Source organism: Lasioglossum baleicum, chromosome 5 (assembly GCF_051020765.1).
Source record: "Lasioglossum baleicum chromosome 5, iyLasBale1, whole genome shotgun sequence".
Lineage (NCBI taxonomy): Eukaryota > Metazoa > Arthropoda > Insecta > Hymenoptera > Halictidae > Lasioglossum > Lasioglossum baleicum.
Genome location: NC_134933.1, coordinates 4,069,472 through 4,095,110, shown reverse-complemented (window position 1 = coordinate 4,095,110; position 25,639 = coordinate 4,069,472). Strand labels below are relative to the sequence as shown.

Below are 25,639 nucleotides of genomic sequence, written 5' to 3'. Positions count from 1 at the left end.
TGGTGTGCGACTCCCAATCTTTCTGCCAATTCTTCTTGTGTCTGGGTCGGATTTTCGTTGAGCAGTTCCTCTAACTCACTGAACGATCGCCGTCTTCCAAATGATAATTTCCGGCTTTAAATCTTTGGTATCACTTTTTGCATGTTCTGTAAGATACAGTGTTCTCTCCCAGTGCCGCACAAACCATTTCAGTAACTTCAACAGCTGATTTCCTAAGCTGGAATGTAAAGAGTGATGCTTCTCGCACACCATATTGTTTGAAGTTGTTGCACAGGACTGGAAACTCTGAAAACGCTCATCACGACTTTTTTTACAACTAAAAGAACGATATATTCATAGGGATTCGTTCAGATGCCACCAAAATCGGGAAGTAATTCGAATCCAGTCAGAAGTTATGATCATAGAAAAAAAGGGGAAGGAACTTACTTGCACACCTAATAATAAGGAGTCAGACTCGTGATGAAGATTTTGAAGAAAATCTACTAAATATTTAAGCATTAAAGCAACTGTAGAATAGTTTCTTTTCTCTTCTATTAAATTATTCAGGATAAAGTAATTCTATGTACTATATCATAACAGCTGTAGCCGTAAAGAAAATAGTGCAGGTCCTAGTTCTAAAGGTAATACTCTGTCAAAAGACATTCTTCTTCAACGTGACATCTGCCAAATTTCAAGATATGGAAATAGTTTTGACAGTATAAAAATCCAAAGTGTAGTGGCACTTATCTTAAATAGGTTACTAGAGTAAATCCATTAAATTCCTCCCGTCGCTGATGCGTTGTCCGCGATTAAAAATGGCGTCGTCCGCGAACGATATGTAAATGCGAAGAAACGAGAAAGAAGGAGCCGAGAGAATCTGATGGTTCGTCTTCGTTCGTGTTTTAACAAGCAAGCGTCGAGTGGACGACCTAAATCCGGAGACAACGTGTTCGTAATTAGCAATAAAAATGAAGAAAAACGCTAGAATGGCTTCTTAGGGATTAGGGCGGAACAGATTCTGCAGACGCTCGACTGAAAATAGGACTATCCGGTGCATTGTCAACAAAAAAAGAGAAAGAAAGACGAAGTAAGTTCACTTGCAATTTCCAATTTTGAGCTACGATTTATCCGATCTTAATATCAAACACGAAAAAATTAAAATTAAAACTTGGAACAAATTGAGAGAGGATCCTTCAAATCTGGAGGAGCATGATCTTCAGAACAATGGTTTGACGAGGGGGGTAGCTGGCTGATTCTACGTGACGTGGTATGCCCCGCAATGGAGGGTATATTCGTATTTCGTAGATTTCCTGTAAAAGAAATAATGCGAGGAAATAGTAAGAGGGGGAGAGTGGTAAATGGATTTGGAACCCTGAGGGGATCAAATATCATTACTTTACTTTACTTCACTTTAGTAACATTTCTTTCGCTTCTTTCGAAAACCGAGTGAAATATTTGACACGACCGCGTCACGTCGCGTCGCATCGCGTCGTTCACCCTATACGCTAGGACCATTGTTTTAAATAAAAGCCTGACAGTCTAGCTATAAAAGTCGTGGTAGTAGGATTATCGATCTTTTGGTCTGTTTGCCGGAAATGTTATCACAATGTTGCTAGAACGTCGGTGATGCGTCCGTGATTTGCAATACGGTCGCAGCGATAAATTACACAGGAGAGTAACACGCGTACCGAGAGTTTGTGCACCGACGCGCGACGATTACGATTACGATTATGATTAGGATTTCGTAGGGCGTGCACCATAATTCTTATTAGTTTGTATGAGAACGGTGTCAGCTGGAGGAGATTCGAATATTTACTACGGCGCTATATTATACGCTGTTCACGGCATGCATAAGTCATGCGCTTTAGTATGAATACAGAATCGAAGTAAGCGCACGCGGAATTCGTCTAAACGCCTGCGAGTTTGACTGGCCAATTAACGTTTTAGCTGCCGAAAGCATGATAAACCTCTTAACCAGGCCTCGAATGCAGCTGTTAATCTCTATAAACAAAAGCTGTACCGTCGAACTTTTAACTCTTAAATTATTCCCTTTCTCTTCCGAGTAAGAACTTTCTACGGTAACGGTAATGTTGTTGCAAGTGTTCAGTTTCACTGAAAACTCTTCATTTTTAAGTAATTTATTTTCAATTCTAACAGCAAACCAGATGGGCAGAAATAAATAATTGGTCCAATTTCATTTTATAATTGGTAAAGTTATGCACATCAGCTTTCTGCAGGGGCCACAATTAACGGTTATACGCAAAATTTGTATGTATGCAACAGAAATAAAAAGAATCTCTGCATTATTAAAACCAAGAATAATTGCCAAAGCTCCTCCCCGTCCACCGCCATCGTACCAGTTACATTTACCACCGTTTTCTACACGACAATGAACACAACCACACAGAATTACAACAAACAAAAATCGGCCAATTTCCCGGGTACCTGATACTGTACAACCTACTTGTTTCGTTAGTACCTTCTACGTGGACCGAGTTAATTATCGAACTCTCTCTCTCTCTCTCTCTCTCTCTCTCTCACACACACACACACACACACACAAAGAGTCTCCACTAAAGGATAATACCTTTTATTTTCAAAAGTCTGTGAAATTGGAAAACATCGTCAAGACAGCGTGCACTGTCAACGTCCCTCACAAGTGTCTCTGCGTGCTTTGTTTGCGACCGCCATTCCAGTTTGTCCCGAACAAGAAGCAAAGTGTATTCAATTACCGGGTCACATAGAGTTATTAAACGCATCCATAACAGCGACGAATCAACACGCGTTTGCGCACGGGTTTTTAACGAAATACAAGTAACGGAGGTGCCTCGGCTTGTGTCGTCGTCGTCGTCGTCGTCGCCAAAGCACCGAAGCAACTAGATACAACGTCCGTTTCCCAGAGGCACGTAGCATTAGTGTACTATCGTTTGCCAATTCCTTAAAAGTCACGTATTTCTAAGAGCAAGATAACGTCGTAACGGAAATCCGTTGAGAATTCAATAGCACTGTCGCTTTCGACGCTACAGCTTGCCCCTCAGAAAAGAACGATTTTTAAACGGACGCTCTCTGCGGCCTCTCCACGTACTCGATGACACATTTTTCATCAATTTCGCATTGTCAACGAAGACAAAACGAGCAATGATCTAACCGATCGTTGCCAACGCGTTGCAATTTCGCGTGCAGTACTTTTTTCAATGAAACTTCGAAGACTCGCGCTTTGACTGCAGTTCGTTCCAAATCGATGTCTGCAGTATCGTTCGAGTTACGATTTTCTTTTCAAGAGCTTAGCTTAGCTCCAAGCGTTTCGGAGGAGCCCATAAAACCGGGAATTGAAAATCAATGATTCAAATTACACCCCAACGTAATTAGATGATCCATTTCTTGGATTACAGGGTGGAACGAAGGGTGATCGAATTAAGTGAATAGCACAGTTATTCTCGGACGGAAATTGCTGCTCGAAGAGAGGAATCGGTTCTTTGTAGAAGCAGCTGGATATTCTTTTTGTATCAGCCTGTATACGCACGACCTTCTCGGAAAGTTCCTTCCAATATGCTACGGCAGCTTTTCAAGACATCACAGAGCGACTCTTGCCTTCCGATTAACACTCTTTGTCTGCCAGTGCTGGGTCGAACCAGTCCTCTTACGAGTCCATAATCCTTGGCATTCTACGAAACAAAGGAAAATGCTAGCCCGACGAATCGGATGAAGGTACCATCCCCATTTTGGCATTCTACCACACCTGGCAGCCTCTGCTCGATCAATATGTATCAGGTCATCTCGCGAGTGCCGCGAATATCCTTCCGCGTGTTGCAACGGGAAATACAAATACAATAATTCCTTGATACACGCGCGGAAGAAATGGGCGCGGGCGCGCGCGCGATACTTGTGTAAAATATATCCCCATAACCACCGCGTGTAGCCCTTGGGGACTTAGAAGCTCGATCATTGGGAAGTGCAACACGACACGGGATTGGGTGTATCGGAAAAACAATACTAATCCTGTAACAAAACATGTTTGCTCTAAATTATTTTTTTCTTGAACTTTTACCTACACATTTGTGGCAATTTCCTGGTTCAAATGAGACCAAACACGATGCAATTTCGATCACATTTGCTTCTTTAGTGTACGACTTACTTTAGTGGAACCTCGAATCTCTGTACCGATGGTTCTTTTATTCGAACTTAAAACGTTAATTTAATGTAAATCTAACCATTCACATTCCACTGGTTAGTTCGGATAATTGAGGTTCTGTGTCCTGACGTAACCAAGTAAAAATGATCCGAACAATGTCATGTTTGGACTCATTTTAATCAGAAAAATGCCACGAATATGCCAATAAAAAAATGATAGAAGACAAATGAGAAACAACAAAGTTTCGTTACAGGGTTAGTATTATCTCACGGATACGTCGTTGTTTTGTTTACTCGGCGCGGTGCGGCGTTCTCTTCTACGCGCGAACCGGCTATATGTACGGAGTACAGAGTCTGTACAGAGGCTCATATGTGGAAATCTCTATTGATTTTCCAAGTATCTTTTAAGAAGTAAAAGATTACCCCGAGATAGCAGTCCAGAAAATAATTTAAAGTCGAAGACGATGTGTATTCTTATGGCTTCGGGAAGTTACAACGACATAAGTTTGTTTATTGAAAAAGTAATAGAAAGATAGGGTCGCGGAAAGAACGATTGAGAGTAAGTGATGTTCTGTTTAACCGAGAACGTTTGTAGAAGCGATGCAGAAAATCTACATGCACGCTCCGGTCAGAATGCAGCACAAGGATTCCTTGATTCGAGAAAAACAAACCCATAAATCTAGCTCCCCGTACTATGTACGGTTTCACGATACGTTAATCGCCGTGGTGGATGCGCCGCGCCGCGCCGGTTCGTTGGGAAAATGTTCTGACAAAATCCAACGATCGCTATGTGGCCCATGCGACCTTCAAAAGCGTCCACACGAGCCTCTGGAAACTAATAGACCGACATAACTTTCCCAAGAGAACTTTCGGACAATGGAACCGTTCGCTTTTCTCCTGTTGGATTTTCGTTTGTTCGCACAAGGAACGCGAAAATCTACTATTTGTTTTAATTTCTAGGACGGCAGAGATGTCCGAGCGTGCTTCCAACTAATAGAACTTCCATTCTAGTTATGGTAGATTTCATTTAGAATAGTCGTTGAGAAGCATTTATGAAAATTTTCATGAAACGCTAAAATTTCTGTTCAAGTTATGTTTTTGAAAACGATACAAATAATTTTTGCTCACAGATCCGCAATTTAGTGATCGATAAACTGCGGACCTTGTGCAATTTATAACAAAAACTGGATAGGTGAGATATAAAACAGTGGTAGCATCGATATGTTACCGTCAACCTTTCAAAATTATTAGAGAAACAAATGAATATTTATTCGGTTTCAGTACCTTGCAATTGATGCAATAAATTTTTATTTTGTGCAACAATCCGCAGTCTGAAAAATATATTTATTGGCTGTGCGACCTGAATTTATGTTAAACCTTGAACGACTGATAGTTAAAAAAATAATAAAACACTTGACCATGCTGAATTTACAGTTAAACAAAGTCGTCGAAAATTTCTGAAGCCGCTGTTGCTCTTGTTTCGTTTCGTAATTCTTGTTGTTTCGTATAGAGTTTTAGTAATGCCCGTCGAAACTTTTGTTCGCCACGATATAAATTATTTCCCGTGAAAAATAAACATTCCGCGGTCAAAATGCCCGCGAAAATGCGAATTCGACTCACGGCCGCAATCTGTCGGCGTCCCACGGTAGTTTACAAGTTGTTGAACAACGAATGTAGCCCGTGTGTCGGGCGGGGATATTAGGTTTTCTTGAAATTTATGCGAAATCATGTCCGATAATGCACGCTGTGACACATTTCCATACTTTAATGCATTATTTATTAAAGGAAAGCAGAGCACTTATTCGGACGGCGCGGCGCGGCGCGGCAGTGCGGCACGCGGCGGGGGCTAATCAAATTCTGCAAGAGTAGTTGTCGAACACAATTTAAAGTTTGAATGTAAGTCGAGAACGTAAAAGTGCAAATACACTGCCTACTGTCTCGGCTGCTTATAAAAGTTCGCCGGGACGTTTCCGAAATTACGAGCCGAAGACGTGGGGAGCTGCGATATATGTACACTTCTGCGCCGTGCTAAATCATGCGAGTTTGATTTTTATTACGAGAGTTCGTTACGATCTTTAGGCTGCACATAGAATACACTTATGGCGAACCTACCGTCAAATCACACGAAAACTGAGTCTTTTTTCAGAGTTTTTTATTACAGGAAAACTAAACAACGCAGGACGGTAAAGCATTTTGCGACCATGATTCAACTTTATAGACTAATCTTTGCTGTGTGGACTGCATTTAATGGCGCTTATTGTGGACAACGGCAGAGTTGGGCAAAAATTTAATCAACGATTGACGAATAAATTTCTACTTGAATCGTTAATCGCAATTAACATATAACTCCTACTTTAGTCGTTAATTGCGGTTAACGATTACGTTCTTTTCAATTGTGATCGTCAATCTCTGTCGGATAATTGATTAATGATTAACTGCTGAAATTTCGAAATGAAATATAGAATCAAAACTGTATGCATACTGAACAAAATGTAAACTCAGTTTTTGTTGAGATATATTTTTGTTAATTCTCCATCTCCGCTCTCTCTCTCTCCCTCCTTATTACAAGTTATGGATAAACCGTGTGGTGATTAACTTCAACAATTGACTAAATCAGTCTCCGATTTTTCGATGACTTCTTTTTTTAATCAACGATTGACGTGAAATGATTAACTTCATCAATCGATTGAATCAATCGTCGATTTTTCAATGATTACCTTTTCGATGATTACCAAAAATGGTGTAAACTCCACAGAGTTATCTAAATCTGTAAATCTGTATTCTTTGTGCTAATTTATCAGAAGAAGAATGCAGTTTTTGTTGTAGTAAAATAGTTTTGATTTTATGTATAGAGAATGATAAGACAGATCATTCATTTGAAAGGATAACTGATCGGCCCGAGCCTCCGAATAAAATGTGAGACAAGTTCGCGAAACTATGTGCCGAGAAACCGCGTTCAAAGTTTCGCGAACGATTCGAAGACAAATGGTCAGGTATTTATGGCACTTAGTCCAGGAGGCGATCCGGAAACCGTACAGCCTGGCACAGAGGCTGCTCTTTGCCTTTGCCTCACCCGAAACAGGTCACGAAGCTTCTTTTCTTCCCACCAAGAAATTTTTGCGGCTTTGCCGATGTCACTCTTCGTGGCCTCTATCGGCATGCCCAGATCGATAAACGGCTTTTTTGCTTGATCCAATTGTGATTCCCACTGCTACTATTATTTTTATACCCCTGTCGACCCAACACCTTTCACGAAATTTCTGAAATATCTCCGACAGCCCTGCGCACACACTTGCCTATTCCGTGAAAACGAGAGTAACTCGACTTTATGTGCACTTTATTCGAATAACGTTACGACGCGCGACGCGACGGCTTCGCACGGCGAACAAAAACGGACGATCGCATTACTTGCAGAAGTCCGATAAAAAAATAATTAGTTCTCCTTAGATACAACGGTTTTCGTTTCCTAAGAAAATTTTTATTTTTCACGAAAATCCAGTATATTATAAGAAGATACAATTACGCTACACGATTTACTGCACACTTCAATAAGGATTTAAGTTCGGCACTGAAACTATGTAATTGTTGTATTAGGTTGGCAAGAAAGTAATTTCGGTATTTTAACACATTACCGACCGGTGATTATTGCATAATTTTGAAAAATCTATGATACATGGCTAAACACTTTTTAATGGAACCTTCAGTAGCAACAGCAATTTCGATTATGAACTAACAAGTCACCCTCAATAACGTCATCTAATAGATTCATTTAAGATTGCAATGTAAAAGAAAATTTCTACGGTTTCTTTTGGTGCAGCAAAATTGTTGAAAATCCTATTAATAGGCTTCCGGTAGGTAAAGTGTTAAGGTAAAATAAAATCGAATTTCCTTATTCAAGCGATAAATTTTAATCAATAAAATATATTTTCTTTCTTATTCTTTCTGGCAAAAGATCATCGAACAAACGAGAAAATATGTATCTTATTTATTAAAGTTCATTGTTTGGATAAAAAATATTGGGCTCTATTTCACCTCAAAATACCGAAATTACTTTCTTGCCAACCCAATATTATCCGAACAATCATGTTCCACTAATAATTTGCACGGATAATAATAATCGAAGTTCTACCGTATTAGAAATATTATATTTCTCTCTTATTCATACATCATCTCTGATTTTATTAATATTATTCGAAATATCGGTATAATCGGGTTTGTGTTAACATAAAGAGTAAGCATAAAATACAATTGTATCGATTTGAAGCTTTAGATATTCAATAGTTTCGTTCCGCCAGCAGAAATGCTAAAATACGCGGCGTTCGTGAGTTCTTGTCGACTAAACGGTTTAGTAAAACACTAATCGAGCACGCTAAGCATACCGTTGCCAAACAGCAAGCCAACAGCTTGCGCGTCGTCGAAATGTTCGATACCGAGACACTCGTTTGCCTATTAATTCTCCGAGCAACGGAAGCAAAAAGGAAACAACAGAGAAAGCTATGTAGCTGCTGATCAGTCAAGAGCCGAATGTTGAATCGATATCGTCCGCGCACAGGTGTCAATAGCAGCTTGTAGATACCGTTAACCGACAGTTTCCCAATTTTTTATTCTCTACAACCCTCTAATTTAACGAGAACCATCGGACAGAAAAAAGAGAGAGAGATCTATTATGATCGTTAATCAATTAAGAGAAATCTACATATGTTCATATATCCTTTTCAAGATTACTCATTGTTAGCTAAAATGATTTGACCGACGCGACGCGACGTGAAAAACATAGGACTTCCAGTTTAAAAAATCCCAACAAAAACATCCCGTAAACAGGAGCCAAGTTCCTATGGCCGTAAAAAATTGTGAGATCAAACAAAATACGGCCAAGTTCGTTAGCTTAGAAATACCTCTTGCAATACTGAAAAAAGCGTTTGTAAAAATTAGTTTAAAAGAACGCTATTTACTTTTTAAAGAGTTACATGGAGGGCTAAATTATTCAAACTTGGCCGCTACCTACATAACACCTTTTATGGCCATTGGTTTAAAAAGTAACGGCCAAGTTTGAATAATTTAGCCCTCCATGTAACTCTTTAAAAATTAAATAGCGTTCTTTTAGACTAATTTTTACAGACGGTTTTTTCAGTATTGCAAGAGGTATTTCTAAGCTAACGAACTTGGCCGTATTTTGTTTGATCTCACAATTTTTTACGGCCATAGGAACTTGGCTCCTGTTTACAGGATGTTTTTGTTGGGATTTCATCAATTTTTGTTGAAAATTCATCAATTATCAAGTAGGTATTACTCTTAACCCTGATTCATTAAATCCTAAACATTTTTTATCTTTAAGGTGGACATTAAGTAAATTAATAAATGCATGTTCGTTTTACTACCTATTTGTACCTACTTGAAAGTTTATCCTGTTTGAGGTTTATGTTGTTTTTTTTCTTTGTCAGTTGATTATTTTTTCTAATTGCAGGAGGTTTTCTTTTTCTTTGTATTCTTGGTTTAGGAATTTTGGGGTCAGGGATTTGTACTTCTTCGATGTGTGGTCGGTGTGCCCACTCGCGGTAAAGAAGAATGTTTTTTTTCAATACAACCCCTTTAAGGTGTAAAATGTCAAACTTTGATCATTATTCCTTTGAGTGTTTGTTATGGTGGACCTATGTACCAAATTTCAAGCTTGTAGATCAATGGGAAGTACCCAAAAGGTTTTGATGATCTGTCAGTCAGTCAGTCAGTCCGTGATAAATGTAGCGATTTTTGAGGTCCTATATCTCGGAACCTACTAATGTTGGAAGATTAATGTTTTGTCAATATTGAGACATGATAGCATTTAACAAGTGTACGAAATTACATCTCTCCATCTGCCTCCAGTGACGAGTTGTTCCGTGTAAAAGGAGGTAGTGCGAGAACTTGGCTGGTGCACTGCCGTGCACCTAGATAGTGCTGCTATAAAATGGATGTTTTACACAGTCGATTTTCAACTATTTTCTTCAGTATTCTCTCCTGAATTTCAATCTGGAAAAAAAACGTGGACTAATTGTCTGTGGCTGTCCATTGTTTAAGCTTTTCCATTCTGAATTAGCGATCAATAGTAAGAAGCAATTTCATTGAAATTGTCTCGATAAATGTTTCACAATGCTTCTGTCAAGTGAGTACTCTGTTATTAACCCACAAGTGCACTGCTGCCCTTTTGTCCCTTTAGTGGGCCATTTAAATGTGGCGTTCGTACTTGTTCAACGTGTATTGCTGTAATTGTTGGTAGATTTATTATCTCGCTGCGATTTTTCGTTTTCGATGCTGCAAAATACGTGGATTTCCACTTTAAGCATTTAACATACAGAGAGGAGAAAAATTTTGAACGGATGAGAGCATATTTACAAAAAATTATCAGTTCTCATTGTAACCAGGATTTGCAAAATTTGGAACGTCCTTTAAATTAAAGAACCGAAACTCAAGAGACTTCTCGGTCTTCTTAACCGAATTACTTTGATTCTGCGGAATTTGTCGAGGCAACACGACAGTCAACCATTGGAAGAAGGGATGCAAAAAACGGCGCAGTTTCGTGCTCGTTTCGAGCAGAGTGCAAGATTCGTTTATGGCTGGATATGATCCAAGCTGGGCTCCAAAAATTCCCGAGACGTAGACGCTGCTGCTGGTTGTTTACGCTGGAAATTGGCAAGACATCTCGAAGCTATCGTTTACAATATTTTCGTTTCGACGGTAAAAATTCTCCGAAATCATATTGTCGATTCGTCTGATCAAACTCGAGCACGTAGCTGCGGAAAGACATCATTCTTGGAGATGGTTTTAACGAAGGAAACGTGGAAAAAGTGTTTGCATCTCGGAGACAAACTGTTTCGGGGCCACTGTTCATCGGAGAGATAAAGGACCTCGTCCTTGAAATGATGCGCTATTTATTTATCATTAATATTCAATTGTGGTTAATTCAAATCAATTTATCGTATAATTCCCCACGAAGGCGTACCGTCTCAATAACCTAAGATTAAAAATTTCGAACCAGTCATTTCGACGGGGTTCGTAGTTCAGCAAGTTTGTTGCACTTTCGGTGAGCATTTATCGTTTACGCCCAGGGCTATTTTTCTTATTGTTTTTGGCTTTCAAAAAATCTGAAACAATTTTACTGTTTCTATTTTATGTTCGGCTTAAATTTAAAAAATGGTAACATCACGCGAATTTGGAAACAGCACGGGGACCCGACGGCTTTTTCTTACTGTACTTTGATTGTAATAAATTTTTTAATGTTTTCGGCGCAACGGTTCGATCGTTTATTACGAATTATAAAGCAACTTTGCTAATTGTCAAACAAAATCAACGTTTCGATCCTAGTTTGGATCTTTTTCAAGATTTATTTGAATCGCGTCTGTAAATTCACGTAATAAACGATCGAACCCTTTGCGCCGAAAACATTTAAAAATTTATTATCAGCAAATACGGTCGATAGAAGAAACATATGTACTTTGATTGTGTGAGAATTTTTCGGTTGATATTGATGACGTGGTAATACATAATTACAAATGAATTCTTGCAGTGTGCTATCTTTTTGTTCTGCGGTGCACTTGCACTTTCATATTATGCCCCCGAAAATCTCTTCGGGAAACAGTTAATCGGTTCGCCGAATTATTCTTCGACTATCACCGCATGTCGCGCGAGGGATCGCCCCAAATTCAATATCACTTTCGACGACAGCGGTTTACCTTTGTCTCGAGGTCCGAGGCGCAATATTCCGGCTGCTGGTGTCACGTGCATTGTCTGGCACAATACTCCCGTAAGAAATAATTAAACTGTTCGAGCACCACCGAGACCCTTTGAAATATTACACACTGCGGGGCGACGCGACAAGACGGCTTCCTGCGGTTCTCCTTTTATTTGACTAACCGTGACGCTCGCGATTTCTTACTTTGACTACGGCGCTAACTTTCGGCAAACACCAAATGGTCCTGTTTACAAGGGTCAAGACCCACTGGCGATCTCGACGTGTTTACCGGTTACCGAGGCACGGTCTATCCTTCAAACGATTCCGTCGATTTTTTTCCGTGTACGTCCAGTAAGCCCAGTTGGACGATTTATGGAGTACAGATTGAAATAGGTTGCTGCATGTGCAAGAAACGGAACTGTTTCGCTCGAGACGGAGATTGAAAATATGTACTATGATAAAGTCAACAGAGCGAATGTTCACTTCGGACTTTTTCTGCTGATGCAAATCATAGACATATAGAGATAGACTGCGCGGCCTGTACGAAGCGCTGAAGCACATAATGGCGGCGTGCGAGAGAGAGAGCATTAGCCGGGGTCCATAGCGTTCTCTTTCTAATTGATGTGTCGGTGGGGAAAGATTCCCCTACTTGCTTGCTAGATAATGTAGATTTCTACATAGTATTGATTAATTTGTTAATATTTATTTGATTTTTGACATTTATTTGTTTTTTGGTTCCCTACCAACGAATTGTAAAATAATAACAGATTAGAATAAACATTCAAAGACACACGTTTATTTATTGTACGTAACCATATTTATTTTAAGAATGGTAAAAAAGTGCTGCATCTGCAAGCTCCAATATTCTCCTGACGTTACTTTTCATAAGTAAGTAAAATAAAAGACATAACTGTTTGTAGCTTTTACATTCGTAATAGGTTTTGTTTACAAAATTTGTTTAATTTGTTTTCTATTTGTTTAGTTTTATTTATCTGTTAATATTAATGTAAAACTGTTTCGTTTTAATGTTTAGAATTCCTAAAAACGAAGAGGTAAAATTAAAATGGTTTGCAGTTATAGGGCGAGAACTAAAAAAGTACAGTACAGTATGCAGTAATCATTTTAATGAAAGAGATTTTACTTATAAAGTTGTTGGAGATAATATAAAAAGATTTATATCGCCTAAAGCTGTTCCAATAATACATGGTCAAGTAATGACGTAGTAACAATATGCAAAACAGCGGAAAAAGTAATAAGACTCACACCAAATTTACGTTCAAAAAATATTTTACAAAAATTAATCATCCAAGCAAAAATGTTGCTTTCAACAGTAAACATTTTCCCACGTATGGATATGTTTGTTGAACAGACGGTTGAAAGAAACCATAAATTAAATTTAATTAATCTCATTTTAAAAAAGTATTTTAATCTTCGGCTTCACCATGAAGCCACATGTGTACAGGATTCGGTACAGCGAATTCGAAGTTATTATAACAGAATTGTTGTTTTCAAAAATCAATAAAAAACAACTAAAAATAATCCTTGACTTATTTTATTATTTATATGTTGGTTGATAGCACTTTTTTACCATTTTTAAAATAAGTATGGTTTCACTTAATTACGTTAATTAGGCACGTGGCACGTGTTTTTTCCGTAAGCACAGAGCAGCACAGAGTGTGGAGGCAGGGCCGTTCCTACCCATGGATCCTACCAGGCGTGCAATGCGTGCCCGCACGCAGGCGGCCGATTTTAGGGGGCGGCCGACTGCGGTCGAAAATGGAACAACGCAACCGAAATAAAATAAAATTTTATATTAGGAATGCGATATATTATTAGATTATAAAATGCGTTAATACAACAAATTCATTGTATTCTGAATTTCTCATTATAAATTTGAATAAAGCACTTATGTATACTGGTTTAAATATTTTTTCTCATTGTCAAGGTGAGGGTGGGGGACGGCGAAAAATTGCTCAGCACGCAGGCGGCTGTACACCTAGAAACGGCCCTATGTGGAGGAAAGTTCTCCAATAAATAAACGTGTGTCTTTGAATGTTTATTCTAATCTGTTATTATTTTACAATTCGATGGTAGATAACCAAAAAACAAATAAATGTCAAAAACCAAATAAATATTAACAAATTAATCAATACTATGTAGAAATCTACATTATCTAGCAAGCGAGTAGGGGAATCTTCCCCCACCGACACATCATATAGAAAGAGAACGCTATGGACCCCGGCTAATGCTCTCTCTCTCACTCTTTGTACCGCGCGCCGCCATTGTGTGCTTCAACTCGCCCATAAGACGGCGCAGTCTATCTCTATATGTCTATGATGCAAATTAACCCTTTGCGCTCCGCAATTTATTCGCGACCCTTTTCTTTTTGGCTGCGTTCACGTCGTTAGCCATACATAATTATACTATAGGGTCATGGTATAAATACACTGCTGCTCAAAGGTATGTGGACACTTTCTTCGTTGCAATCGTCTAACAGTAACTACAGGGTGACTGAAAAGTTCCTGGAATTTTTTAAAGCATTTCAGCAGCATAAAAATACCGCACAAACGAATGAATCCACACACTTGACCGAATAATAAGTTTTATTAATTCATTAACAATGAAATGAACCAAAAACATTTACAACAGATGTTCGGAATTGCTTCCTTTTGATTCGATACATTTACGGACCCGCTTTCTAAAATTCCCGACGATGGTCGCGCACTCTTCCACCGTAATCTGGTCCCAGGCACATGTCAACGCCGCTTTCAGCTGTTCCACCGTGGCGTATCGTCTTCCTGAAATTTTTTGCTCCATGATGGACCATACTGAGTAATCCATCGGGTTAAGATCCGGCGAGTTCGGCGGCCAAACATCCTTTCCCCAAAAGCCGGGAAATAGCTCTTTGCAGACGACGATGGTGGATTTGGCGAAATGCGCCGACGCACAGTGGTCTAAAACGCGAAATTTAGTGACATATTGCCCAAAAACCAACTGTATCATATAGATATCTGTTGAGTGTTTATTGCTTTCTAAATATCCATCAACCTCGAAAATGAAAATATTAATAAAATTTAATAAAAACCATTACTGTAACAAACAGTTAAAGTTGGAAGTTCTGAAGATAGCCTTTCTCATGGAAAAAATTGCTTTTCTTCTTTAAGATGCCCTGACGATGCTTTTTAATATTTTCCTTCCAATTTCTTTTTAAATGAAAGGTGTACTTGTAATGTATTAAAAATGTTACGCTAAATGTAATGAAGAAAATTTCCAAAATTATCAAGACTTCACAAGGAATATCTTTTGAGTCATAAGACATAAGAGGTCATACAATTTGACAAAATGGAATATTTTCAGCATACTTTCCTCTATGTAATCATGCAAGAATCGTTTCCTAGTTCGTCCTATATCAAAAGTTGTTATTGTTTAAAGCCGTCCGTGCGGCTGTGCGTATTGGTTCTTGCATCCATCGTCGGGACTCCGTGACGACTAACATAAGAAACACTTTAGACTCTAAACACTTCAAATCTTTATGCCATGCTACAATTTTTTGAACGTTATATTCCATGTTTTTCCTTTTTATTTAAATTTTGTTTTGTGCAGTTTATATTTAGTGCGTACCTCAGTACACTTTATGCATTAGTTCAGTATTACCATCGTTTAGTACAGTTTATATTTTTATTTTAATATACAAGGAGAATTAATTCTCCGGAGAAATAATTCTCCGAACGTTGTATGTATACGTTTTAAACAATCATCTCTTATACGACCGTTTCTCCCACCAATATTCGGAAAAAATGCTATCGATGAATTCGTTTGTCCGATCGTCAATTTCACGCCTACTCCAAACTTATATTGTTGTCACTTCGTTCATCATCGCACACTCACTGCAACATACTTTAACTCAGCACGAGCCATACGTTGTTTACAGTAATTTATATTTTGTATTTGTTATGTATTTTGAGTTTGTTATATTGCGTTTATATTTATATTGCGTGTTTGCGTTTATATTTTTGTGTTTGTTAGATCTCGTTCGTGATGAAACATATCGTTTTACTAATATTTGGTAAGTACATAAATAGTTGGACATTTATTACGTTAACTATGTGTTCCGTGTTCAACATTTCTTCCTTTACTATTCAGGTATTTGTTATTTATTAAGAATGGTGGCGTTCCGTATACAAATCTGAATTTATTATATTTATTATTGTTTACATTTCACTTTGTGCTTTATACAGGTACCGTAGATTGTGAATTTATAAGGATCAGATAAATTTTCTCCGGAGGCTTTGGAAAATCAAGAAACAAATTTTATTCAAATAGCGATTTCTCAAAAATTTAGAAGAATAATATATTGACTAAGCTGAATGTATTCCGTTTCAGAAAAATTTGCTAAAAGTTGTTAAATTTGTAAATATGTTTAAAAAATAGTAAAAAAAGCTATTAAATAAACGAAAAGTATACCACATTATACATTATTAAAAAAGATTACATGTCAATATCCTACACCCCAAATTTCACGTCGATATCTTTAATAGCTTACAAGTTGTACCAAAGTGTTTTCGCGTTTTAGACCACTGTGCGACGCCCAGTCCTGCTGAAGCGTGAATCTGCCCTGGCCGAAGTTTCGCGTTGCCCACGGCTTTAATTTCCTCCGGAGGACACGTTCCTGGTACTCGGCGGCGTTGATTTTTACGTTTCTCGGGATGAACACCAGTGGCGTCTTCCCGGTGGTGCAAATACCGGCCCAAGCTATGACCGAGGGTGGAAAATGGCTGCGGCCGATGGTTTTCGCGGCCCTAAGTCGTCTGCTGGCCCTTCTTGAGCAGCTGGCGGTGATTTTGGCGGTTGTGTAGGGGTTTGACCGTAAAAATTTTCTCATCCGTGAAAAGAACCTTCTTCAGGCGATCACCAGCGACCATCGTCGGGAATTTTAGTAAGCGGGTCCGTAAATGTATCGAATCAAAAGAAGGCAATTCCGAACATTTGTTGTAAATGTTTTTGGTTCATTTCGTTGTTAATGAATTAATAAAACTTATTATTTGGTCAAGTGTGTGGATTCATTCGCTTGTGCGGTATTTTGATGCTGCTGAAATGCTTTAAAAAATTCCGGGAACTTTTCAACCACCCTGTATAAAGCCACTGATACTAGATCTATAAGGCGCGACCATTTTACATTATTTCTACACATTTCTTCAAATTTTTGGGGATTTCAATGAATGTAACTTTGCAATCTTAATGATCGTAACTTGAAAAATTTGGAACCTTAATTTTGGATTTAAATACTCTTTTAAATGTAAAAGAGAGCAGACGAATTTAATTGATAATTTACGCCTGTACATCACAATAAACGATAAAGATTTTGTTCATGCTTTTCTTGAAACCCGATATGTATTACAAGTGTGGTTTCATTCAAATATACTATGTAGTGAAAATATACTCTGCAATGTAGCATATGATTTTTGCGATAGCCCAAGCATTTCACTCTGTATAAACATTTATAGTTTATTTCTTTTAGAACGGGGTTTCCACTTTAAACTGCTGCCATTTCCAATAATTTGAAATTTTGAAAATTCGTAGGTTACATACATTACGATAACACATTTCCGTCGGTAAATCAACTGGAATTTTTCACTCGAGATCGTCCGCGATAATGGTGGGCAGAAATCGATATTCCAAGAAGCGAGGTATTCAAACTTCAAACAAACGAAAGAGACTGGCAAGTAGATGAAAATAGAAAATTATTTGTGTCAACTTACGCAAAATTACGCTTCAGTGCGGCGTCCAACTTTTTACTGATACAAAGAATCAGAAAACTATTACCAATGTAATCTGCCATCGTAAATATAATTACTAGCATAACCCACTGTGTTTATAAAAATTCAAGGTATCAAAAAATCATAGACTACCTCGTGGATAGCTTTATAAAGAATAATGTAATTTCAAGTTAATAATGAAATTTCACGTTAAACGGATGAACAGTTTTAGAGATTAACTGTGTGAAAGCTCGGAAAACATAGTTGCGAGAAAAACGCGATTACAGTTTCACGTTAACATGTATTTCACATGACGCGCAGTCATTATCACTGTTGTAACATCGTTGCCTCTTGGAAATTAAAAAGTTCTACCACAGTTGTCTACACACAGAAAACATTTCAAAATGGCTGTACCACGCCTGTTCTTTCGAGATTAAAATAAATTCTTAATAATAGCTTTGGGAACGTTAATGACTAACAACGAAATAATCATGCACAAGAAACATCCTGCAACAAGAAGCGCATCGACAGACGACAGATATGCAGATTTGCATAGTAATTACACATTCGCTAGAAACCGGTTTGAAACTGTTGGAATTTTCGTAAGTATTTGAAACCACAATATTCAATTAAGTGCAACACGTTTCCTTTTAAGTATTCTAGTTGGTCAGATCGAAAAACATATTCGTATGCCTGACGCAGAGCGCTGTAATAAATATCAGAAAATCAACTATATTTCTTTATTAATATTAAAGCTATTTTTAATAAGAAAATAAAATATACAAGATAATTTATACATTTTTTTACGCGCGCCTCACATAAGGTACCGTTTCCTCGCACTGTCGATTTTCACCTCTTTTAATCTCTTTTACATGATAATTCTCACACATCCGAATTTTTTGCACTCAAAACAAACTATTAATTCTTTTGAAATGAGGAGCTCCGCGTTAGCAACTTTTACTTTGAAGTGCAAGTAACGACGCGTATTAAATTAATTTGACTTTCTTTCTGTAGAATAAGGAAAACGGTTGTTTCGTTGGCAGCACACGCGTTTAAGGTTTACGGTTTACAATGGCACTGGCGCACTGGCCACCGCTGTATGTATTTGGTTGAAATGGCCACGAAAACGGCACACCGCTGATTCTTTTCGAATTCGACTCGGCCTGTAGCCGATTTTGGGCTCGCCTCCTCCAATGGAGACACTAACGGAAAGAACGTACGTTGTGTTTTACAAAAATGCAAGCACTTAGCGCGAAGAGAATTGCAAAAGAAACCTTGGTTAAAGATGGAGCAGAAAGCGTCCCGCTTACAATTTGCCGAAACCATATAAATATGAGGACAAAGCGGCAAAGAGTCATATTTACTGACGAAAAGAGATTTAATTTGGATGGTCCAGACGGCGTAGGCTATTACTATCATGATTTGAATGAAGAACAGCAATTTTTAAGCCGTCGCCAAATAGGAGGCGGCTGTGTGATAATTGGGGCCGATATTGGATATTGGGGTAAAACAGAAATCAAATTTATAAAAGGATGAATGAATAGTGAACGGTATATTGAAATGATAAATGAACAACTAACCACTTATGCTGTAAGAATTGCTGCAAATAAACACATTTCACAACAAGGTAATGTCGCAGTCCACACGGCGCAAGCGGTCAAGAAATACTTTTCTTCAAAAATTATTCGTATTTTGGAGTGGTCAGCAAGATCTCCAACCTCAATATTATTGAAAATTGTTGGGGACATCTTGCCAGAGCTGTGTATGTACAAAAATAGCAGACAATTCCAAAATATTAACGATTTAAAATAGTGCATTTTGGACGAATGGAAGGATATTAGCCAAAAGAGTATTAAAAAATTGTATAAACATTTACCCAACCGAATGATTAAAGTCGTTAGCTGTAAAGGAGGTCCTACAAAATATTGAGCATTGATTTGTATCGATTAATTCTGTTATATTTCAAGTGTTTCGTTAAGTGTGCTATCATTTTGTACCTCTATATTTCGTTAATAATTCTACTTTATTCAATAAAAATATATAGATAAGTTAATATGAAGCTTTGTTTCATTTCATTCATATGAAAGACACACTGAAAATATGTATAAAAAAATTGAATTTCTAGTGCTTAATAAACAAAAACTACATTAATTTCAAAGTGTGCTATCTTTTCGTCCCGGAGTGTAGTACCGAACAATAGTAGTTTGTGCTTTCTGCGTGCGACTACAATAACACCGACACGCACGATGGCAACGGGCAGTAGCGGTAGCGGTAACGGTAGCGGAAGTGGTAGTGGTACTCGGGGTACTAGTTGTTCGAGCGTCGGGAGTACATGTACGTAGTACATAATACACAGGTGCGCAACCTAATTAACACGTTGCCGGCTAAAGAACATCGAATAGGCGATCCTTCTGAGCACAGGCCTCGCGCTAACCAATATCGAACAAAGAACATGAAGTAGCATTAATACTGTGGAATCAAAAATCCGCGCAACAATTGCCAACCATGACATCGCGTATACGCCTGCGTCGTTACATGTTAGGTCGTCGAATGTAGAGTGCCGTATCGTTAACGAACATCTCGTGTCAATTTGACATAGTAATCCCGAAATAAGTTATACATAAGTACTGTTCTGTTATTTGTAGGCAAATTTTTCCGAAACTTCGGGTCTTTTATGCGGCCTTAATGCGAAACACATAACCTAAAAACATAAGATGTAAATGTTAACTCGTCGATATGAATAAAAGGACATCGAAAAATAATTGTTTACCTTATTGTTTCATCGGTCTTTCATCACTGTGTCAATTTGACACCGAGGCGAGGGACAGATACAGTTCGTGAAATGAGGGACGGATTGATTTTTGAGAAAATTCTTATTTTGCGTAAAGATCTGAGGTCTGTTTATTAGGACAGGACAAGTTAAATTACCCTACTTTATCTACTTATGAAGTGAAACGTCAAATATCGTACACGACCACTACGCGTCCCTCTACAGTAAAGCTACATATATCTATTAGGTTGTAAAGAAAGAAATGTAGGATTTTTGTTCCTTTGTTTTAATTGCAATAAATATTTACCTTAAACCAATAAATATTTACCTTAATTTAATCAGTTATATGTCATTTTCAAGCTTGTTTTACGCTCTATTTAATTATGCTTTTGATATTTGATTTTATTCAAATTTTTTATTAAGTTACTAGCTGTACCCGGCCACGCGTTGCTGTGGCTCAGTCTTGGGGCTATTTTTCAAAAAAAGCATGTTTTTACCTGTCACATGTGTAACATCTATACATATAATAGGTATACATATGAAAACACGCGCGTTGTGTCAAAATTTCAAAGCAATCGGTGAAGAACTTTCGGAGATTTAAGATCTTGGACAAACGAACATTTACATTTTTATTTATATAGATTTGGCTTTTATTGCAGGATGTCAAAACGCGATTTTCGCATTATTTGTTTTCTATATCCTGGCATAATTAAATAGAGCGTAAAACAAGCTTTAGAATGACATATGTCTCATTAAATTAAGGTAAATTTTTATTGGTATAAAGTTACAATTAAAACAAAGGAACAAAAATCCTGCATTTCTTTCTTTGCAACCCTAATCCTAATAATTACGCTACATTATGACACCTTTGAAACCAACCATTCGCTTCCTATCTGAATCATTTTTAGCTAATGGCCTTAAATCTCTGGTACGTCTATAGATAAATAAGAAAATGATTATTCGGCAGAGAGAGATGTATGAATTATCTACCAGTGGGATTTGCATCGAAAGGTGAGATTAAGCGGCCAAATAAAAAAACGAGGGTCGCAACTCAAAGATTAGATCGGATGTGATCTCACAATCAGATCAGCAGCGGAGAACATCGCGTTTTCCGTTCCAGCTGAGCCCGGCCGGCTCGCATCTCCCGGCAGCTAGTAGAACGTATTGTCACCATGACATATGTAGATCTCGTAGAGCTTGTGCAGCGCTGTCATGGCTGCCTCTTCAGCGTCGCGTGGTTTTCGTGAGCCTCAAAGGGCTCGCGGGCTCTCGCTTCAACAGCTCTGCTTTACATTCTCCCAGGTAACTCTCATCATTCTCGCGTGCGACGACGAGTGCAGCAAGTGAGACTGCTTCCACTCGTGTAACGCGCACAGAACGCCCCACCTAGCGGTCTCATTCTTTCAATTTGTCCCCGCTTTAATCAACCGTAAAATCTCGCTGCTATTTTTCAGCCGTCTCCGCCCCGAATGCACCCTCGAAACAATTCCCAAATTGAATCGAGAGGAAATCGTTTGCTCGGCTTTCGTAAAGAAGTTTGTAATCGAGGTGTTCTGGTTCTGGTTCACTTTTTTCTGCATTTTTTCCACAAAAAAATGAAGAAACCACATTTTTCGATTCAGACGGTTTACCTCTTAAAATATGTGGCGACTTTGATAAAAAGATTTGTAACTGTATGGGGTCGACAGTCGACAGTTCGTTTCTGTAAGTGAAAATACGAAGCAAAACAAAGGAATAATCTTTCCAAGAATTTTCTTTTACGCTACACGACGCGCCGCTGGAACTTGAATTAAACAAAGGCAATTGTAATTGCAGAAATGCGAGAAAATATTGTAGAATGCAAACGCAATTGTAAAACTTTCTGTTCCGATGAACAAAAGTCAAGCAGAATTTTTCGATTTTTAGCTGAAAAACGGACCATTCGAAATCCGACTTCTACATGTACGAAATATTGCGTAAGACGACTCTACACTTACTGCTACAGAAGATATACCTACATAGCTATACGCAGGAATTTTAAACAATTTGTTCATCACGTTATATGGGAGTGTACTGTATAATTTTTATCCGAGTGAAGTGCTTATTCAAAACGCAGAGAAGAAATCACTGTAGAAATCAGGTAATTTCCGGGATAATTGTACCAGAATTGAACTGGTCGCGAATTAAATGTGCTTTCATTGAAAACAGAATCAATTTAATGCACCGAAATCAAGCCGCACTGCTTTAGGAAATGTTAGTTCTGTAAATAACAACGAATAAATGTCTAAAAGAAGAAAAGTCCGAGAACGTTATTACGACGATGATTCAATTAGAGAGATGCCACTTGAATCACTGGTTGGCATAATAAATATTTGAAAGTTCCTTAAAACGACCATGAATTTCGTTCCACATTGGTGTTTACAATTTTTCATTGAACTTTCTTAATAAGTATGTACATTCGAGTATGTACTGCAATTTGCGAGATGGATGTTGCATTCACGGCCGTCTATATTTCGGAAAGTTGGCGGTTGACGCTTCCGCTTTGGTTATTCGCGGATTTCAAGATCCCCGATTACGAATGGGAAAACTTCGGACTTTTTCGATGATTCTCCTGACAAAAAGTATGGGATTGCTGGCCGGTTGCCAAAATGAAAAACTCCTCTAACAGTACGGTATCATGTACTCGCATACTTTAACACTGAACCTACCACTGCCGGTCAAATCACCGGTTTTTTCATACTTTTCATGTTACAATTATTGAAATTATAAAGTTGCTTACATAGAAGTTGATTCGATAAATTTCTTTATCCAAGCACATATTGTAATACAAGTTGCGCTGAAGCTAAATAAACAGGGCCTTGTCATTTTTGTAAGCTACAACACACGACACTAATAGCTTTTAGTGCTCGGTAGGTTTAGTGTTAAAACTAGGGATAGGATCAAGTACCTCGCAAACAGGTTCGAACCTTGATTGATGGAATTCGAACTCTCTATGTATAAGTACATCGAAAAAAATAGTACTCCCAAGTATACTCGAATCTTTGCCAGACAGAATCGAACCCTTTACAAGTACTATGGTAAATGTAAATAATACTTGCAAGTATACTCGAATCTTGGTCGAACAGTTTCGAAACTTTCGAAATTTTTATGAATATCGTTACGAATGTTCGTATTCTTGCACGCTCCGTGACAATGTAAGGCTGTTCCGGCGTGGCGTCTGCTTACTTTTTTTTGTAAACACGCTGTGGAGATGAGAGATAAAACGGGGTCTCATAATTTGACATGCTTCTACCGATGATTGTAGTTTGGAATGTACTTTGCGGCAAAAACTCTCTCTCTCTCTCTCTGTCTCTCTCTCTCTCTCTCTGATATATTATATCAAACATTATCTATAGGTGATGTCGAGAACAATCATTTGTATATGTTAACTGCATTATTGGACCCACGATCCAAAACATTAGCTTTTTCTACAGATGAATCTATCCCTCGAGCACGGGATGCCTTGACTGATATAGCCACTAATTATATTAATAATGATAATTCATCTACAACATGTAATCGTTCACAGACGCAGATGTCCGAAAATCGACACAATAGCGAATTATCAATTTGGTCATCCTTTGACAATGAAATAGCAATTACAAATAATACGATACGTATCTGATCGTCTGCTGTGTAAGAAGTGGAAAATTATCTAAAACCACAATATTTAGAACACAAAGAAGACCCGTTATTATTTTGGCGTGAAAATTCAATGAAGTACCCCATTTTATGAAAAATTGCACGTGACTATCTTTGTATAATGCTCACTTCTGTACCTTCAGAAAGGGTTTTCTCAAAAGCAGGAAATATCATGGATAAAAAAAGAAATAGGATAAAACCAAGTATTGTAAATGAAATATTATTCTTAAATATAGTTACGAATTTAATAAAGAAAGTGCTTGAAACCTACAATGCAGTTTTGATTTCCAAGATTCGAGTACTACTTGTGAAAGTTTCGATTACTTTCAACATCGAAGTACTTATAAGTATCTTTTCGAAACTTGGAAGTACTCATTCCGAGGTTCGATAACTACTTGTATACAATGAATACTTTTCAAGTATAATCATTGAAACTTTTATTGCTTTTAAGTTGTAATCGAAACCCATGAAATGAAACTTGGTTATTGAATTTGACTGGGATTCGTGATTACATATTGAACTTGATCCCATCCCTAGTTAAAACCACTGATGTCCTTGCATACCACCGCCTCTATTCACGGTCGTACAAAACCCTCCGACGCGCGACGCGACGGAGAAATAAGAATCGGTAAGCGGGACACACCTGCAACTGCGTATCGCAAGCGAGTTTCATCTCGCGTTACGCTATTTCTATTGCATATTACGCGACATTACGCGTGCAGATGTATGCCGGACCGAATAAAGTGTTGAGAGCCCGTTTACTGTGCAAAACTATAGCAACCATCGACTTGATTTAGTCGTTTTCTCTCGCAGCTCGATCCTTCAATATCATCGTTGAACGACTCTGTCTCCGTCGATTAATCTGGAATCGAACGGAACGTTGAAACGGTTGTAGTTCAGCAGTTCGACAAATTGTTACAAATGTGGATATCGTTAAACATGTAAATTTTATTCGCGCGTAATAGCCGCGATATAAATCGAAATTGAAAGGATTCACCATTGAAACTTGAACATCCGTCTAGTTTATGTTGATTCCGCGCGTTGATCGCGCGAGATGAATTTAGCCCATTTTCATGTTTTATTCATTAGAACCAGATAGCAGGCAGCATATGTGTTAATAGTACTTCAATTATATGTAGAAAATAATGGAATTTCATAGGTGAGACAATACTAACGCAGCAACGAAATCTTTTCCTCTTCAATGATTTTTAAATGAAACTATCAGAGACATATCCGCGATATTTTTCTGATTAGAATGGCACCAAACACATGATTATTCGAACGAATTAATGGAATGTAAGTGTTGAATGAACGCAGTACAATAAATCATGTTCTATATGGATCGCCTGAATTATTTAAATGTGAAACGAAATTATATGGTGTTGGTGTCATTTTAACCAGAGAAACGTCACAGATATATGTATTGATAAAAATTTCATAATAGCATGATTAAAAACAAAATAGTTGTTATTCGATTGCTATTATCCAAACCTTATATTTCTAAAGAACTGCATACCTTCTTTCACAACAGCGCAACGAATTGAAACACCCCAGAACAGGGCAGTAACAGCCAAAGAATGTCACAGGTTTTTATTAACAAATAAAATGGAAAGTTCTAGATAGAAACGAGAAGTTCGG

At 37.9% G+C, this 25,639-nt stretch overlaps 1 protein-coding gene across 2 annotated transcripts in view; it reads right to left on the bottom strand.

Moving 5' to 3' along the window:
• Positions 1-25,639, bottom strand: part of LOC143208530 (putative G-protein coupled receptor No18) — a 96,803-nt gene that overhangs the window by 64,363 nt on the left and 6,801 nt on the right. Inside the window, exon 1 of one of the 2 annotated variants that reach the window (XM_076422980.1) lies at positions 2,567-9,027. The exons of the other annotated variant lie outside the window; for it this stretch is intronic. The gene's annotated coding sequence lies outside the window, so the exon portion shown is untranslated. Of the gene's footprint in view, positions 1-2,566; positions 9,028-25,639 lie in introns of those variants that run through there. 2 annotated transcript variants of the gene reach the window in all.